General features: G+C 46.3%; 1 protein-coding gene across 5 annotated transcripts in view; it reads right to left on the bottom strand.

Moving 5' to 3' along the window:
* The window catches only part of zbtb46 (zinc finger and BTB domain containing 46), a 53,182-nt gene that overhangs the window by 35,802 nt on the left and 3,240 nt on the right, over window positions 1–14,140 (bottom strand). The gene's annotated exons all lie outside the window — the stretch shown is intronic.

The raw sequence follows: 14,140 nt of genomic DNA, 5'->3' as shown, positions 1-14,140 counted from the left end.
ACTAAAGCCCACCGAACCACTCCTTAAAGACGAGCCAAGGTAAGGACATCTCGGTAATGATTGTGACATTAAAACAATGAGATCAATGGAAACCACATCGCAACCGCCGTAGTTTGATGTCTAAAAACAGACTGCCGACAAATACTCCAAGATCTCTGAGCTTCAACCATGTCTGACAGAGAGAGAGAGAGAGCTCATTATAAATGTCAGTTTAAAAAGTGTGGAGTTGAGGAGAAAAACACCTCATTTAGCAGAGACCACTTTATCAATAAACAGCCACGGTTTGTCTCCGTCATTCAACGGGGAACGTTCCATCCACTGTCTAGTTGAGAAGAAAAGTCGCACCTGACCCTCACCTCAGCGTTTCTGATCTTGCTCAGTTCCATCTGGGTTGTGAACACAAAGTTCTTTCTTGTTTCTCCCCCACTGAAACGTGTCAGTGAATGAAAATCCATTTTTACGAGGATTAATTGAAAAGATCCGTGACAGAATCACGCTGTACCGGCAGAAAGGAGCTTCAAAATTTCTGATTCTCTTCGCTCACGGGTGGATGGTGGGGGGGGAGAGACCTTTTTGGTGTTGAGGTTAGAATTATTGATTGGAAAAACTGAGGATGGATAACAGAGTCACACTTTTTAGGTGAATAATTGTGACCTGCAAGCTTCCTGAGGAGCTGCGAGTGAGGAGCAAAGAGAAGCGCATCAGGAAACAAAGAGAGACGGGAGCGCTCAGCGAGGTGGGGGGAAAACAAAGAGAACCTGCGTAAGTAAACACACACAGAGTAACACAACACACATACGCTCAGAAGTGTATTAGCCGCAGCATTCCGGCACTCGATTTTTTGGTGTGGGGCCTAAATCGCAGGGACGCACGGCGTTACCGAACGCAGCGCTGATTTGTTTTGGGAACGCCACGGCTGTCAGATCCCATGAGCTGCTCCGAGAGTTGACAGCCCGGGCCGGCCAAGGTGACAGCAGCGTTTGCTCGGGGGCCGGCACACTTCAGGTCATGTTTAGCAAAGCTCTGCTCAACCTGATGGCTTGTAAGATCACATAAATCCACAACGTCTTCCGCGCCCGTTCGGACACACACACTCCCTGGGAACGGCGGCAGGCGAGCAGATGGAGTGACACTGACAACTATTGAAATCAATTCATGGTTAGTTCTCCAACTTTCACGGTGACTGGTGGTTTCTGGAAATCACAAAAGTAGATGTGGAGGGGGATGATTGAGTGACTGCAGAAAGGAAATGTCACTGAAAAGACAGATTTTTGACAAAACTGTTTTTCTTTGTCCTTCAGCATTTACTGAAAGAAAAAAAAACCTTGTTCTCCCCTTTGAATAGTCCTCACCTTGTGATATTAATTTACTTCTGTATTTCCCTGATGGAGGTATTGAGACTATTCACCCCTCACCTCTAGAGACAAACTTCTCTATCACTCTCAGGGCCACTGGCACATCCGTTTGTATAGTCCAATCTATAAGCCTGAGCACCACACACACCACACAGAAGAAGTCATTTATTTGCTTTGAAATACTTCAGCACTTCTGCTGCTTCTCTTTTTCCCCCAGCCATTGTAGAGGGTGAAATACAGGGTCGCTCCAGGCAAACACTGGTCAGCCTCATTTCAAACTTGTACTGTATCTATTAACGTTGCAACCAGAGAAAGAGGGCCCCATCAACAGTTGACCGCCACCGCCGAGGCCAGGTCAGGGCCGTGCGGCTCTTCATTTACATCTTTTCTAAAAATCCAGCATGAAAGATAGAAAAAAAAAAAACCCCAAACCTATTACATTTTAAAAATGGATGAAGTTTTCACCAGCTACTAATAAAATAGTAATTGAGAGTGTTTAGTGTACAGCCCACGTTCGGGACGCGCTGTAAAACAGATTACATTCCACTTGGAAACATTTAAAACTGATGTTTCAAAATGTAGAGAAAAAAGTACTTGTGGCCAAGTGTGACGCGGCGACGATATGGAGCCAAACGAGAAGCCTGACATGTTTTGACTTATCTTTCAGGAGCCAAACATGTACAAACAGCCCGAGAACACGCGTGAAAAGATGCATTTATAGTCCAGACTGCGCAGGAAAACGCACAAAAGATGCTCTCGCAAATGAGGCCAGGATTCTTAGTTATCAAGTAAACAAGCTTGACTTTACGTCCCCGTGGTACGAATTCAGACTGTTATGGCACCCAAAGACGTGCGTAACGGTGTCTTGAATTCAGCGAAAATCAGCGGAGGTCAAAGAGTGGGGAGCAGTCTAATCAGATTTACTGCCTCGACAGACAAACCGAGTCAGTAGTTAGGCAGCGAAGAACTTTAATAGAGCACGTTTTGACCTCCTAACTCTTTGCTTGGCTAATTGGCTTGTTTAATTTCAGCATGTCCAATTCCCTCCAGTCAAAGACCCCCTTTTCCAGAAGACTTAATCCCAGTGCTTTTCCCTGCGATGAGCACACACCAAACCCTCTCCAGCTACTTTGTCTTTCCCACCAACAGGACAAAAAAAACAAGAAAATCCATGTTTTTTGACTGCATAAGTACAGCCTTGATTTTTAGAACACATTTTTTTCCAAATATACACTTGAGACAAGATGGGAGTGAGATTAAATTAACCTGTCAGAGAATCAAATGAAAGGAAAGAGACTTTAGTGTCTCATCCAAAGCATTAGCAGCTTCACCAAGGCTACAGAAACTAAAGCTTTCAGGATGTCACAGAGCAGTAAAGGAAGAAAAAAAAGGCTTTTCATTCCTGTATTAAATTGCACTACAAAAAAAAAAAATCAAGGAAAAAGTCAGCGAGGGAGAGGCTGACAGTTTGTGGGCATTTATTTGGGGTCCGAGTCGATACTTTTTGTAAAGCACGTCACCAGAGCTCCCCGTCACCCTTCTGAGGGCAAATGAATAATGAGGGCACACCAACACACACAAACACACACACAACACATACACACACACATAACACATACACAAACACATACATTCAAAGACTAAAGCGCGCGTTTCCATGCTTAGCACAGCCGTCACGGCATCACAGCCGGTTTGTCCTGGTCACATCACAGCAAAGTCACTTTAGGCCTCAGCCAGACGAGTAAAGGGATGAGACGTTTGATGGAGGGAGAGAATGGGGCTCTCCTTCCTCTGTTTCTTTTAATCCAGCCTGTCCCTCCGAGCCAATTCTCCGCCTCCTTGGCTGTCCAGGACTGTGGGGGACACGGCGCAAGGTCCTTGTGGATCGAGGGCACTGTGGCAGTGTTTGGTATTTTGCTCAGATATCCCAGTCGATGAAGTCGTCACTTACTGGAGGCACATTATTGCTTCGTTAGAATACACACTTGTTAGCTACAGAGTCTGTGTTTGTGTGTGTGTGTGTGTGTGTGTGTGTGTGTGTGTGTGTGTGTGTGTGTGTGTGTGTGTGTGTGTGTGTGTGTGGACCCAAAGCAGTTTCCTACACTTGCAGTTATATTTATTTTGAATTAAGGGATTCCAGTCGGTCAGGGAAAATTATCGTTTGGAGTGTGCTGCCTGCAAAATTGCCACCCTCAGCTAATCACACTGCTTTCAAATTGCGGCCCTCGGCTCAACAAATGTAGCAGTTGGCCTCATTATTTGATGAAATGACTTTGGCCGGACGAGCTTGTCACACTGATTGAACACAGAGTTCAGAGAGCTTGTCGCACAAAATATATAATAAATTCAATACAGAGACACACACCTCAAAATTGTGACAATTCCTGCTTTTAGCTAACAAGCTTACCTTAAAAGGTGTAATAAATATATATGGTTGCAACATTCTGTCAGCAATAGTAACAGGATAGGTTTCAAATGGCAGGCAAAGCAGGTAGAGGAGGACAAAAAGACAGCTAATGGAAACAAATATGAATGAATGTTAAAAGATCACAGCTTTTGCTGTATAAGCAATTGAATTTACCCTAATATCGCTTCAGCACAGACATCACACTTGTTAAACTCATCAGAGCAGTAATGAATTCATCATTTCTGGTCAATTTCTACTTTATAGAATCGCCTGTTAGGAGTAAATAATTATTTTGGTCTTGGCTCTTTCAAGGAAGTGAATGGATGTGAGGAGGAATGCGTGTGATGTGTGATATTAAGACTGGATTCAATAGCCAAGATCCTCCATCCATGTTGTCAACTATCCCAGCTTCATCCCTCAGTTACAAAATTTTAGCAGCTTTTTCTCACTTTTTTCCCTGTAATGGCCAGCATCGCTGTGTGATAACAAGCATTTTGCACCAGAAAATGGACAAAAATGGGGGCTGGGCGTGGAATGATTTATTCTGTATATTATGTAAAGGTTTCAAAACAAAGTAGAATAAACGATGTTGGCCTCATGAAAAAGACATTATCTCTCTGACATGTGCTAATATCTATGAAAAATTAAAAAGGTGCTGCAAGAAATAATCTGCCCGCCTGTAAGTGGACTGCACCAATATAATGATGGTTCAGGGGGAACTAAAGCATACAAAGGGGGACTTAAAATGACAACAATGGAGATTAAGGATATCAATTCTTCCACATCTAAAAAGTGTTAGATTTAATATTTTCTACATCATTTGGAAAACAATATAAAAAAATGAGGGCGCAATTTCCCTAATCTGCAAACAAGAGGCCTGGAAAAGGTCATTCTGAACCGGGAGAGAGGTTGCATGTTGCAGAGCACTGGAGGAGAAGGGAAAAAAAAGAAAGTGATGGATGAAGAGAGCTGAAAAAAGAGAGCACAGCTTAAAAAGATAGAGACAGAAGATAGAAAGAGGAGGAGACAGGAAGAGCGGGGAGAGTGATTCAGGCAGCCAATATTTTTTAAACAGCTTTGCTTCCACTCAACTGGGCATCAAGGCCATTATCCTGGGGTTAATCCCCAATCCGACGGAGCTGGCAGCCTTCCGGGACAAGCCAGGGTGGCAGCCCATCAACAGGGTAGGCACGGATGAAAATAACATGCATATGAAAGATTTGCTGGACACAAACGGATTTTTTTTAAAAAAAAAAGCTGCAGTTACAAATATTAATACAAACCCTTTAAAAGTGTCATTCGTGACTGCTTTATCTGCCTTTTAATCCGGCGATCTCATCATTACGTTACATTTATATATCGCTCTGCACGGCTCCGCGTTGCCATTTTCCTCATTTCTTTTATCACAAACCTTCCATCTGTCCACCTTCCCCACCAACTCTAATCATACCACATTATGCCTCTAACTCCGGCTCCTGCGCCCCCTCGGCTCTCTGCTTCTTTGGCCGGCGTCCAGCAGGCCAAGGTGGAGGAAGAGATTGACTCAAAGCGGGATAGCCATGTCATGTGGAGAGGAACCAAAGAGGATCCACGAGGCTTAGAAGGACTTAGTGCAACTTGCTCCATCCCTCAGACAACTGTCTCCACCGTCACTCTCGGACACCATCCAAAAACAATACCATACCTGCGCCCTGCCGTAAAGCCCGCGCTGGCTCGCCATGCCTCTCTCAGGCCGTGGCTGCTTAATGCCAGTCAGAGAGATCAAATCTTCTGTCCTCGCACCTTCACCAGGATCTAAAGTCCCGAGCGACTGTATGGAAATCGAGCAGGAGTAAAGACTGACTGGGATCATCCCAGAAATAAAGTGGCCGTCAACTTTCCCCCCAAATGATACACCAAGCATCCATAGAGGGGTGAGAACTGCCATATCATTCTAACCGTATTCTTCCTCTGCACTATTTGGGAGTACTTTCAGGGCTATCTATCTTTTCTAGGCCCCTAAGCCTGCCATGTCTCCCATGGTAACTCCCTGACTGACGACCCGGGGCTTAGCCTAAATTCTCTCTCTATTAAAAGCTGTGAAATGCAAATAATGAAACATCTCATTACCACTGTTGGAGGACCCAAAACGAGAGGAGGGGGAGGGCTGGAGAGGTGGGTGGACGAGGAGGACAGCCAGATAACGACGCCGGAGAAAGGCGACGGCAGGGGGAGCGAAGTGAAGGATGGGAGGAGAAAAGGAAGGGAGGACACGAAAGGCAGGAGAGGAGAGGAGAGGAGAGGAGAGGAGAGGAGAGGAGAGGAGAGGAGAGGAGAGGAAAAGTCTCACAATGAGCCCTTTGTTTCATTTGGTGGTGTTGGTCGCCCACCTCTGCAAACCGAGGCGCTGTCCGAGGTGCTGTCCCGATCATCTGACTCAGGAGATGTCCATCAAAAGTGAAACCACCATGAAGTCAGGTTCCCATTTTTAAATTCCCGAAGAGTCATGAGGCATTTGTCATGAGGTATAAAGGGACCCCATAGGTGTTTTCCTTTCTCTGATTCGGTCAGGTTTAGTCCTACATTTGCAAATGTGAGCCTCAGCTGCACGGCTCTGCTGTGCCGCTCCGTTATCGCTGTACAATCACAAGATAATCATGTGCATGTTCAGTATCGTATCAGCCCACTTCATCCAGTCATACAGTAAAGACATCTTAAATAAGGTTCGAGTTTGATAAGTCAGGATTTCCCGGTGCCTGGGGTCACATGACCACAGTGAGGTCACCTAACACCTCAAGAGCGCAGCAATGCTTCGGAGACTCCTCCGCTGAAATCATTTGCAGGGGGCAAGGTGTGACGTCTCGGGGGAGGCCGAGCTGTGGACGTCTGGGAACTCTGATGTGTTGTGTGAGGCTCATTACCGCTCACAGATGAATCATATTTGTTCTAAACAGTTATACAAATACTGTTTCTATGCGTTGTAAAATAAAGTCCAAACAGGGGGGTGTCCATGAGAAGAAAATGGAGACCATGTGACCTTCTGAAAGCTCCCCTTTCTGATACGGGACACAAAAAGTCCTCCACGGTTGATTTAACACCTCTTCTCTCTTTCCTGTCACAACATTCAGCAGACCTGAGTTCTGTTTTTAATGACTCAAGGAAATATGACAATGCGAGGACATGGAGTGACTCAAGCCTAACATTTAAACACCCACCCCAATGTCCGTCTGGGTGCGTGTGTGTGGCCATCCGGACACTTCCACGGATCCTAGCAGGGATCCTGATACAGGATTCGGCGGCCTGGGGCGACTCGCGTAGACGCCGCTGTAGCTGCCTGTAACTGCAGCTGGAGTCGCAGACATATATGATGAAAAATGAACATTCTGAGAGCGAACACCTGAAGCCCGAAACGCCGTTTGTTATAAAAGCGTGCGGCTGAATGCACAAGTGAATGACTCACTGCTGTTTGCTAGTCGCTATCTGGTGCCGAGGCGGGTGTCCAGAGAGTGTGTTTGTGTGTGTGAGGGTAACTTGGTGTGACTGTCACTCTGTCAGACGGCAAACAGAGGCATCTTTCTCAAATCCACGCTGGGCTACGGCTTATGAAGAGCTCATGCAAAGACAGAAGTGGGGGGGGGGGGGGGGGGGGGGGGGGGGGGATCTACAGCTTAAGTGTGTACTCACAAGGACAACAGGCACACCCTCCATCTCCCCCTGAGCAAATATTAAAAGAGATTTCACTCCCAGCTAATCTAATTCACAAACACTTTAGAGCAAACAAGAAAAACGTGTAATTGTGCTATATTAACTAGAAATATGCAACATACAGTAATAACTTCCTAATGTTCCCGCAGCCGGCAGGAGAACAGCATAGCACGGTGATTTACATATAGATAAAGTGTTGATAAAAACACACTTGTACAGGAGCCCGAGGCGTTGTTGTCACTCATCACGCTGATCAAAAAGCACCAACGTGGCAACATTGATGAATCTCCGAGCAGGCTTTGCTCAACTGTCCTTTAAAAGTACCGGGAAGAAAAAGCCGAGATGATAAAGGGAGAGAGGTGGAGGGGAGTGGAGAGCATCTAAATATAGAGAGATGTTTTGGAGTCGGAGAAGAGACAATGAAGAGTAAGAAAGAGGGAGGGAGAGGGGAGATTCGAAAAGTGAAGCGCGTTAGGGAGGAAATACGGAAGAAAAGTAGAGTCGGGGTTGAGGGAGAGAAAGCGGAGCGCCGGTGTGGCCGCTGATCTGTGCTGCACTGCCAGGGTGGGTTTTTCTTCTCCCGCTGGAGGGGTTTGCTTAGCAGACAGATCTGGACGCGGAACACACTCGATTCTGTCTTTGAGGCTGGAGAGCTTGGTACAGCGCGCGGCGCATCACCACAGACGTGTGAGGATGTGCTCTTTTCTGCTCAGAACCTTCTGACAGGGACCGGTTAAGATGCTGAACCAGTCGTCTTGAGAAGAACTGTTGCCGAAACTAGCAAAAGCCACTGACGGCATGAGTCGCAACAATATTTATCTATGAGGTTACAAGCAAGGACAAAGAGATTAACTATTTATTTATCTGTTGTTTGACCCAGAGGCTGAACCACATGTAATCAACAGTGGCAGGAAAAACTCCCTTCTAACAGGGCGAAACCTTGATCAGGTCCAGGCTCATCCGCTGGAGACAGAAAAAGAAGAGCACATGCATGAATCTTACATGAAAATATTTTACCACAGCGTCATTGGCAATCGCTCACTGCAGCTTTTAAACGTTAGCTCCCCTGGATATCTTTAATTGTAAAATAGCTGAACACACTGCACACCGGTGAGCTGTAACTTCACAGTAACTCAGCCAGACGTGCAGATGGCAAAATGGCAAAAAGAGGAAGTTCTAATTAGATGCAATGATGCATCAGGGTGGTAAAAGTTTCAATTTTACTTCTATTTTCTGGAATAAATCTCACAGGTCTCACACGGGTCTCAGTGCCCAGGGCTAACCTGTCCACCACGATCCTGCCAGTCCTGTCCACCGGTCCTCTGCCATCTTAACTTTCCTCTACATCCATCTCTTCACTCAGAAAAGTGGACTACAACGCGCTCTGACGGTTGCTTCCCCCCCCCCGGACAAAAGTGACACACCCTGAGATAAGACGCAGAGACGAAAGGGACGCCGCTCTCGTCGTCACACACGCTCAGGACGACGCCCACCTCCAAAAAGAAAAAAAGAAAGCTAATTTTGACCAAGTTACACATTCCCACATGGTGCGACAGTATCAGGTGTCCGTCCAAGTCACAAATCAGCCACCACCTCCTCTGTGTGACACATCGGCGCGCACACCACAACAACCCGGGGGAGGGGAGGGGGGTGGTGAGACAGAGGACAGCAGAGAGGGATGGGTGCGTGGGAGAGGAACCTGCCCAAAACAAAGACAACAGAGGAGATGATTACCCCCCCACAAAGCAACCTGCCACCAGGGGGCGAACCACACGCTCCATTATTTAGCATCTGTGGTCTGAGAGTTGTTGTTTTTGGTTCAGCCTTTAGATGGGAAGTCCCCCCCGCCCACCCCCCACCACTGAAAAAGAGATGTGAACCTCCTCGCTTCTGTTTGCCTGTGAATTAGCGTAACCTTCATAAAAGGAAGCAGGCTGATAAAGAAAAGCTCGCGACAATGTCTGGCAGCAGCGACGGAACACTTTCATCACCCATTTATAAGGGTCGCGAAAATAATACACAAGGATATTTGATTAGCAACGTTTTGAACCTAAAGAAAGTAGAAGTTATTCCGATTCTGAAGGCTCACCTTGGCAGAATAATAAATGATTAATTTCAGAGAATGTTGGAGTTCATCGGTGCCAACTGTTGCATTAAAGGGATGTATAAATACGAGCCGAGGTCAGGGGGAAGGATAAAAATGAGAAAGAGAACACGGAGAGGGTAAGAATGAGAAAGGGAGGAGAGGAAGGGTAAAAATGAGAAATGGAGTAGGGGAGGCCACAGGAGGCACCTGGCCCACTTACTGCAGGAGGAGGAGGAGGAGCAGGAGGAGAGGTGGGAGATTAGGGAGTAGGAGGGAAAGAGGAAAAGAGAAGGTGAAGGAGAAAAAGAAGGGAGGGAGGAGGAAAACCTGGAGAGACAAAATGAAGAGCAGCAGGGACTGTTGGAGGAGTTGGTGTGTTTGTGTTTTAAATGAAGCAGGAGAGAATGTTGCTGATGATGATGATGATGATGATGATGAGGAGGAGGAGGAGGAGGAGGAGGAGGATGATTACAACAGGGAAACTGATAAACTGCAAACAATTATGAGCTAATTCTTTTTCCTGGTTTGTTATATACATTTTTTTTTAAAACTACAAATAGACAAATTAAAAATAAACACTGAAACATCCACACGTGTCTGTGGGTAACAGGAACCGACGGGCCTTTGTACAGATAACTGACTGAGTGTCCAAAATTAAATCTTTATTTTATTGAGTTCCGGGGTGATTAGTATTGTTCTTTCTACAGGAAGTTAGCAGAGAAAGTGTTTTGTCATTGGGGGATTTACTGGAGGGCTTTTGTCTCAAGCTTTAAAAAGTCTAATTTGATTGATACTTCTTCCCCCCCCCCCCCCCTCTGGACTCGTCATTATCTTTTGCCGCAGAGAAAGCTTTTGTTGTGGAGGGTCAACACTTTAGTCACTTCGCCTCTACCTTGAAATGGAGGCTGAGCACAAAGAGCGAACGAGCAAAGCCAAGAAATGTTCAACTAAGCAGAGCAAAAAAAAACAAAAAACAACAACAGCAGCTAACCGCTGAAAATGTAATTTGATTCGTATCTTAATGAGCATTTTTATTTTGGTTAGGCGTTTAATCATAAATGAAACGGGAACAGAATTTAGATTGTGGGTTGTCTTTGCACTTTTTGTCCAAAATTGGATCGGGCGAACTAGAAAACTCAGCAATTAGCATTCTTTCGATATTGTTTACCAATGAAGACACAACACCACTGCTTAATCATTCATCCAGACACGTGCCGCACCCCCCCTCGCCATCATCTCTGAGGTTTTTTTATTGAAAGAACCACCAGGCAGGCTCAAACAAGGTCGTCTTTCAAGTTAACAATCCTATTTCTGAAGACAGCTACAGGAAATGGACATGGGAATACATTTGGGAACGCAAAGAAATATATCAGATTGGAAGGAATTAGCTCGCGAACGTGGACGTCACGGGGTTAGGCGCACACGCACCAGGTGAAGGAGATGATGGGGTGGGGGGGTGGCGGGTGTTGAGATGGAGAAAAGGTGGACAGGAAATAAAAGGGAGGTGAGACCTGGGGGAAAAGAGCAGTTGGGATAATGGGGAGGGGAAGAAGAGAGGCTGAGAGAGAAGGGGGGTGGTGGTGTGTGTGTGTGTGGGGGGGGGTGGTGGAGAGGCAGAGGTGGCCTTGTGCTGCTGAGAATGGAGGAGGTGTGTTTGTGCGCCGGATGAATGCATGTACATCTCCCTTTGTGCACGTGTGGGTGTCTAAAATTATGATGAAAAACTAACACCTCACCCAAAACATGAATAACCGACCACAACAGGCCAGCGTGAGTTCAGTCTCTCCCCCCACCGGCACACTGGAGGAGCCGGCCTGTATCGCTAATATCCCACTAATACCACCCACAGTCCACGCTTCACCTCACACCAATGAATATTTCATGTCCTGATGGCACTTTTAAAGCAAAAACTAATTAGCAAATCCAAGTTGATCTGGCATTAGTCATATCAGGCCAATTAAAAGCCCAGTCCTACTGTACATGTTAATGGTAGCGAAGTGGAATAATTGTATGTAGAGCAGGAGAGAGAATGTTAAACAGACCTTGTTAGCAGCACTTTAGCACTTTAGCCGGGGTCCACGGCTGGATTACAAAACTCTACAAAAGCTGGATAACGCTCGGCAGACACACACACGCACACACACACCCACGCGCGCACACACACGCTGAAATGAGAACTCCATCCATTAATTAAAGTGTCACCATCAATTCTCATACTTATAGAAATATTTCCTGGGGGTAAAAAAGTGATGGTTTTATGCTTCGGTAATAATATTAAACAGGGATCCGAGTGTTGGCAGAGGTCACGGATCATATGTTAGTCGGGATGAGAAGGAGGAAACCATTTTCTGATCCATGTGGGCGACAGAAGGTTATAGAAAAAGCATCTATTCGTGTCCTTCCACCATTCTTTCTGTGGGTCTTTTTTTTAATGCCGGCGCTCAGATGGAGACAGACGCTCCGAGGCCCCGACTAAACTGCGCCGCCAGAGAGACAAGTGAAAAACAAGAGCTACAACTCTTTCAGAGAGGATGTTGCCGCGCCTCCCCGTCTTCTTCCTTTCTTCCCCATTCTCTCTCCTTCACGGCCCCTTTTTTTTCTCAGCCCTCTCTCTGCCTGCCACTTCTCCCGTCTCTCACCTGAGCTTTGATATGGAAATCTCTCACCAGCCACAGCCCAAGGCTAGGTGGCTCGTTCCGAAGATGTATTTGCTCAAAGCCGCTCAATTTCTCATCAAATGCTCACGCTGGGTGGATAAAAGACGAGTTCTTTGACGGAAGAAACAACAACTAAGAGCCACAGAGACAGCTTCTACAGTTCTGCAAATCCCAGAATTCAATAAAGGAACAGAAACCATTAGGTTTTTAATAGCTTATGTAAAGATGTGCGATATTTCTGCAAATTAGCGCGGAGCTGGCTTTCCTAGAGGTTTCCTAGTTTGAGCTTCCGTCTTCCTCTTTCATTTTAAATGGAAAGGGGTGGAAAAGTGATGGTTTTATGCTTCAGCATTTATTGGAAGGTTTTAATTTTGAATTAGAACCTTCCAATAAAAGCTGAATTAAAAATGAAAAAAGTCAATACAAAGTGGAATGGGTGTAGTTTTACATGTGCGGCAAAAGTCACCACAGGAGTCACCTGCAGTGACATCATTTCTTTCTCCATTTTAAAGCGACAAAATGCATTTTCTCCGTTAATCCCAAAGAAATAGAAAGGCTTTATGTAGTCTGTCAACATGATTCATAAAAATCAATGACTGTAAACTGGGAGTTTGCATAATTATAACTTCTCTAAAAGGCGGTGTCGCAAACTGTTCCAGAGAAATCTTAGCGGAATGCAGAAAGGTTACATGTAATTAGAAGAGCGAATATTTCCCTCCCTTCATCTGCGCTTGCATTCAAAGGATGATATTTGCACATTATCTGTCAGGTGTGCACTGGCTGACGCGCCAAACGGCTGCACTTCACTTGTTGCAAGACGTGTTCAAACGGCATCTAAACCAGCAAAAGCAACGAGATGGAGGGACGGCGGTTTAAAGTTAGCCCCCCCTCCAAATAATGAGATCAGCAGAGCCTATTGCTTCCTTTGTCATCCTATCGTGCACCTATACAAACACAGCTATAAAATATTAACACCCATTTAGGAGAGGAGTGTGTGTGTTTGAGTGTGTGTGTGTGCGTGTGTGTGTGTGCGTGTGTGTGTGTGCGTTGGAGAGCTAACACTCACCTGTTCTCTCTGTTGGTTGGGTGAGGGTGAGCATGTCAGGTGTATAGGAAAGACAGCTGTTACACACACACGCACACACACACACACCCACAAACACACACACTCACTGACTCGCTCATGCACATCCCCCACACCGTGTAACCCCGGGAGGATTAGGAACACCTGTATTCAGCTGTGCACAATGAGCTATAGAGGCAGTTAAGCTAAAAAGCCTATGGGAGTTATCGGGGGATGGGGGATGGAGGCGGCGCGGCGGAGGAGGTTAATGCACACAACACCACCCCGTCAGATGCGAGAATGATAAAATTCGCGACGTTTCAGAGACGTCGGGAAACTCTGCAGAGAAATGTCGGGCGGGGTGTTCACGTCCGAGCGTAAGTGGCCTGTTAGTCAGGTAGGAGTTCCCATTAACAAGAGAACACCTGGGTGGGTGGGGTGTCACGCGTACCAAAACAAAAACAACAACAAAAAAAACATGGCGATCAAGCCATGAATGAAGCGCACGGTTGCTAACAGGAAATAGATACCCTGACGGGAGCCGTGAGGTAAGGCTCCCACACATTTTTGCGGTGCTGTGCGCCTGAACACAAACACCGGGTTGTGAGGGTTTGCGCGCACCGTCCCCAGGGTCTCTGTGCAGCTGAAGCCGACTAACCTGCTACCACACAGTTCAGCCCACAACATGCAGGGCAGAGTTTGAGCACCACCTACATACCAGCAGGCTAGTGCGCAAACAAAAGAAGCAAGTGTCACAGGAGGCCAACTGCACTTTTACACTCCAGCCAAATATAGATCTCATTTTCTCCCCCATTAACACGTGTGCCAGTGCGGGGTTGGGGATGGGGTGGAGGGGGGTGGGGGGGGGGGGGGGGCATCCGCCACCAC

Source organism: Takifugu rubripes, chromosome 3 (assembly GCF_901000725.2).
Source record: "Takifugu rubripes chromosome 3, fTakRub1.2, whole genome shotgun sequence".
NCBI lineage: Eukaryota > Metazoa > Chordata > Actinopteri > Tetraodontiformes > Tetraodontidae > Takifugu > Takifugu rubripes.
This window is presented reverse-complemented; position numbering and strand designations above follow the sequence as displayed.